Source organism: Coffea eugenioides, chromosome 2 (assembly GCF_003713205.1).
Source record: "Coffea eugenioides isolate CCC68of chromosome 2, Ceug_1.0, whole genome shotgun sequence".
In the NCBI taxonomy this organism is placed as follows: Eukaryota; Viridiplantae; Streptophyta; class Magnoliopsida; order Gentianales; family Rubiaceae; genus Coffea; species Coffea eugenioides.
Window position 1 is genome coordinate 28,045,864 of NC_040036.1, and position 6,287 is coordinate 28,052,150.

Below are 6,287 nucleotides of genomic sequence, written 5' to 3' on the forward strand. Positions count from 1 at the left end.
GCAAATTAGTTTTTGATTCTTTTTCCTTAAAGAGGGTTTTCGAACTTGTGTTATTATTACTATTTTGAATATTTTTGTTCATTTGAAGAGCTATATTGACATACATTGATTCTCTACATGTGGGCTTAATAAGTGGACTTACTCAAAATTAGAAAACAAAAGATGGTGAAGAATACTAAGGAAATCGTTTTTTTCATTTTCTTGTATTGTCTTCCGCACGTCAGATAATGTCAGACCTGATTTCTAAAATGCGGTAACATTATTGTCATGTTAATTTCCATGCATAATTCTTTCTCTTTTTGCTTTTTCCCGATTTTTCAATGACATCTTATATATTATTGCAACTAATGAATGTAGTGGCCCTTTCATTTTTCTTCTTGCAGCTTAATCTGCATTGATGGCTAGCACTAGGAAAGGAAAGCACAAGAAGAAAAAGTAGAAATCTAATCCTTATAAATCCAAAGAAAACAGCAAGCAAACTGATATCTCAGGTATCAAATTTGAATTGGGACATGAGAAAGAAGGGGAAAACTGTGATTCTAAGCACTCTAAAGAAAAGCTAGTAGAAAAATTATTTACAAGACTAAGAAATTATTCTGAAGAGCAAATAAATGAAATTATTTTCAGCATGGAAGAACTCATACGAAGTCATGAGCAACAACTTGAAGATAGAATAAATTGGGTACTGAATAAAAGAGGGGAAGCGAAAGCGAATATGGTTAGTCATACTCATGAGTTAATTAAGCTAAGTTCGGAGAAAGAAAAGAGTGATCAACTAGCTAAGGAGAAAGAGGAACTCACAACTTCTATGTCTTAAAGGATGTTAAAGAAAGAAAAAGGTGGAAGAACCACAACTGGTCAGCTCAACAGGCTCTATGAAGAATTGGAAAAAGTTCAGGCTGAAAATCTTAGACTTCGAGTAGAGCTCACTAACATTAAATTGAATGAATCAGAATCAATGAAGAATCTGAAACAGGCTGTGAAAAAGGAAAAAGGAAGGCCTTGAAAAGATAGAAAGCTCAGAAAAACACATTAGCAAGACAAAAAGGCTGATTAATCAAGAGAAAGAAAAGATTCTTCAGCAGGAAGTGAGGTTGAAAAATGTTGTTCAAGCCCAAGGAGAGGCCAAGGTACGTGCTTGTTTACTGATGAACTTTGACTTAATTTGACTATGATTTATGTTGCATTGTACTTCCATGATACTTCCTGTTTGGTTCGAATTTGATCAATGAACACTATTTGCATATGCATGGAATGTTTGAAATTAATGATAAAACAAATCTTTCCTTCAAGATCTCATTCCTTAAGATGATATAGTAGAAAGGGTATGTTCTTCGAACAGAGAGACATTTTTTCTCCTATTTTTTTTTTTACTTTAGTGAACTACAAAACCCTTACATGATTGCTTTATGTTTACCGTGTGTCTATATTATGTATGACAATGAATCTCCCAAAAAAAAGAAAAAAAAAAAAGAAGAATGAGCTTTATTTGACTACTTTGTCATCTTAAATATAATTTTATCCCAATATTTAAGCCAAAAAACTAATGAGTTTATACTATAGTTACAATAAAAGTAAAATCTTGCTACTTTCGAGATTATTTGAATTATATACCATTTTTCAAAAGCCTACATATACATGTATTTTTTGAATAATAATTGATATGTTTAGCATTGTTAGTGAGCTTTGACTTTTATAGCTCTATTGAGTATTGCACTACATTATCTCAAAGAAAAAGTTTAGCACTTGTAACATCACTATATTGAAGAATGTATACAAATTTTGTTGAGTATTGATAACTTAAAAAAAAATAAGTCACTGGATTTGCTAGTGAATACAATAATTTTATACCTTTTGATAACATAAATAGAAGAAAGGGCAGTGATGAATCTCTATATAGATTTAGGTTCCCAAGATCATCAATATTATTATAGAAGCAATGTAAAGTTTGCATAATCGCCAATTGTAAACTCACAGATATTGAAAGTATCAAATAGTGAAATAAAATCACTTCAAGATGTCAATCAGATTTTTTAATCTTTTTTTGTTTCATTGAATAATCTTCATTTCACTGCATAATAGGCTAGTGAAGAAACTTTCTCCTTATTCTTGGTTTAATATGTTGCCAACTATGTGACGGCTCCACTTCTCCCTAAGGTGAACCAGAGGGTTGGCGGGTCGCCTGCCTAACTCTCGCCAGGACTCACGCAAGCAAACCGACCAAATATCCACGTATAACTTAAACCAAAACACAATTCGCCATCCGAACATGCCAACTTTTAAGCGACTTGAATACTAAAACACATTAACTTCGGAGATAACCCTACCATTGAACATCCACCCGTTCACTCCTAAATACATCTCCGACCAGATCACCACATAAATTCAAATATACAATACAAACCACACAGTAAGTTCATAAAGCTCAGATAACATTCATACAAGCCAAATCTTAGGGTTTGCACTTTTCCAGCTTCAAGTGACAACCCAAAACAAAGATACAAGTACGATTCGAAATAATATTTACAAAACGATAAGATAGACTTCAAGTCTCTCGATTTCCGGAACCTGTTAAGGAAAACAAATATCGTGTGGTGAGCTAAAACTCAGTGGTGCCCCAAAACATGCATCTAAATAAACAGTAGCAAGAATTCATATTGACTAAGGTAAACAAGTAGAAAAGCGGATAACAGCACAAAGTAGGATATGGGGGCTCTCAGGAGCCATTTTCCTCGCTTGATCACCATTCATCGTAGTTGACCCTCCGTCAACTCTCACTACTTATAGTCCATGTAGATCCTCTCATTTTTTACTCCTAACCCGTCACCATTCTTACCCCTGTCCCGGGCCCGAACGCCAACTAAGGAAGCAGTATACTCGAGATATACCCTTAGAAATTGGGAGCAGTATACGTGCGTATACCCTCAGGAATTGGTCGAGGGATTCACCCAGCGACGTCACAACACATGGTTACCAGGTCAGGATAAGAGGCCCTCCCACCCTTAAGGTGTGGTACATTCCCCTGCCTAGTGATTTAGCACTTGAGATAGGATAAGAGGCCCTCCCACCCTCAGGTGTGGTACATTCCCCTACTCAGTACTTAGCAAGTATTCCAAGGTTTTAGCACTTGAGATAGGATAAGAGGCCCTCCCACCCTCAGGTGTGGTACATTCCCCTACTCAATGCTTAGCAAGTGCAAGCAAGATATTTCACGAAAGTATTTCAAGCAAGTCACCACTCGAAAGAACTAGTGTGATAAAGTACACACTGCCCACTTCGATGGATCAGGAAAAAAAAACATTTTTCGATTATCACATATCAAGTCAAGAAAGCACTTTAATCAAGTAGGCATAGAACAAGCAGGGACACTCACCTAGGAGTGAAGTTCAGAAGTCAAGCTGGAATTCAAAATTCCACGTGCTCGCTATACCCTAGAAAACCAAGTTTTAAAACTATAAGTTTTACTAAACAAACCCTTGTTTTATATATAAAAGGTTATTTTGTATAAAACTAATTTAATTTCTCGAAACGAATCAATAGTTCCCTTGGAATTAAGGCTAGTAAAGAAATAAAATATCTCGTATGGTTTCTTTACAGGTATTTCCCTTCTAGAGGGCAAACTAGAACCAAATTAATTCAAACAAGTTTTCTTGTCGAACAAGTTCCCTTTGTCTTTTATTTGAAATTATTCAAATCTAATGTTTTTAACAAATTTCCTTTAAAACAATTGGTCAAGGATAATTTTGTGAAAAACTTAAAGTTTGGAAGTTAATGCAATTATTTATTAAAGGTGGAACACTAGTTTAAATAAAGAAAAGAATTAACAAATCGGCAAGGTTTTAAAAGTCCTGATATCTAGATTTTAATATTAACGTACTATACTCAATGTATATAACTTGATATTAAGGCAAAATATTCCCACAAAGATTGATTTAAAAGTATTCGAATTCAAGGGACCAAAACGGATTTTACGATTCCAATTCATTTGCACATAATATTCCAAGTCGCCAATATAGCAAAAACACAATTCAAACATCAACTTCACTAGGGTTTCATCAATCATTAGCCCTAGGTCTCAACAGATTCAATTCTAATCAAAATCAACCAAAGGAAGTCCAAAGTATTAAAACAATTCCAAATCACAAATCGTGGACCTTCCAAATGCATTTCAACCAATCACTTGAACAAATTCACCAAAAATTAAATTATTGCAAAACTACTCAAATGGTCAAGAGCTTCATCAATCATTAGCTCTTGACAACCAATACTCACTTTCAATCACCAATCCATTCAAAACAAGAAGAAAAACTACAGCCAACTAATTGATCATCAATCCAACTTTTCCTTGACTAAATCAGTGTTTTAAATACTCAAGTTCAACATGCAAACACTTAGCTAGCTAATTAACATCTCTCGTTCAAAATCAGATTCAATTAACAACTACAAACATCCCAAAAATCCAGAAATTCATTCGGCTCTTCTTGGATAATCTTGCATGCAGCAGATTTTCTTGTTTATTTTTGTTTCTAGCTTAGCCGGACCAAAACACTTCATGCAAGGCTTAATCATTTAATTTTAATTAGTCAAACACCTAACCAAGTGGAAATCAAACACGTTCCAGCAAATTTCATGCTAAAATACCCAAGCAATTTCCAAAACAACTTCAACGGCTAATCTGGAAAAATTAGTTCAGCAGCCCAGAAATTTTCTAATAAGTTTTCCAGCCATGCGACCGAAACTCCTAGCCATAAAGTTCACATGCAACACTAAGTAAGGAACTTATCTATCAGGTTGATCCAAGATTAAGCTCAAATCATCACAACCCAGCAAATTAAAACCAAAATTTCCAGCTCAAGCTCTCGGCAGCTTCATTTTCTTCTCAAACAGATTTTTCTATAACTTAAGTTATCATCTAGCCACACAATCTCACATGCACGCTTATAGTCAGCTTCATCAACCCATAAACATCTCCTCTAAGTTCAGAAATTACCTTAGCTTGAAGCCTAGAACACACGACTAGCTGCTGCAAACTCTTCCCTCTCGGTCAGCCCAGAAATGCAGCCCGTCACTCCTTCTCTCTCTTGTCCAAGCTTGCGACTGAAATGGAGAATGTTTAGCTCTCAGTCCTCTTCACTAACTCACGGCTAGATTAAAGAGTGAACAGCAGGTCTCCCTCCCTCTTCTTTTTAATTTACGGCCGGAAGGAAACAACGAGACACTCAGCTCTCCCTCTCGGTCGATACTTCCAAGGTAGTTGTTTCCTCACAGCTCACGGCAGAAAGCAAATGGAAGTGTACTATTATAGTGGATTGGAAATGGTATAGTGTGGAGTGTATGGTTAATGGGGTGTATATATTGGGGTTATCGTGAGTGGGGTTGGTCGGCAAAAGAAATGGAAGATGCTGGAATGAACCGACAGAAATTGGAATTGTTTGGAAATGAGTTGCTTCTAGCATTTTTTTTTTGGGGAAAATGATCGGTTTCATCCTTCATATTTTACAAAAATATTCTTTTCGTCCTTCTTTTAAAACGAAGCAATTTCGTCCTTGACTTGCATTTAAAAAACTAAAGTTCTTACATCAACTCAAAACCCAAAAGAAAAAACTTCACATTAATAAATCAAAATTTAAATACCACATCTCAAACTGAATTTACCCAAAAAAAACTCTACTAATTTCAAGACAAAGGGTGTTTTTTGGTTGAATATGATGAAATTGATTAATCATCTATCATTTTATTTTTTCGAAGGATTGCTGGGTTATTGAATGGTTTGATTCCATTGAAAATTAGGTTCAGGGATGTAATAGCTTATTTTTAAATGCCAGGGACGAATTGGTTCATTATAAAAGTGAGGGATGAAAAGAATATTTTTGCGAAATGTGAAGGATGAAAAGGTCATTTTCCCTTTTTTTTTTTTCCTTCACGGCTGCATGGTGATTTTAACTTGGAAAAGGCTAATTTGGTCTTTTTACATTTCATCCAAATTTCCACTTAAGCCCTTCAATTCTAAACTAACTCCAAGATTTCCTAAATATAAATCAAATGCCTACTAATATACCAACCTTGAAAAATTCAATTATCGAGATACAACGTCCCTAAAATAATTATAAAGAGCTTTAACCTAAACGTTTCGTCTTAATTCTAGTTTTCCTTAGCACCTATCGTCGTTAATACTTAAAATTAGTTATTGGAACCAAAGAATTAAAATAAAAACAATGGCACACTCAACATCAAGAAAAATTACCTTTACTTGGCAAAAATTCAAATAATCTAATATCTTGCACAAT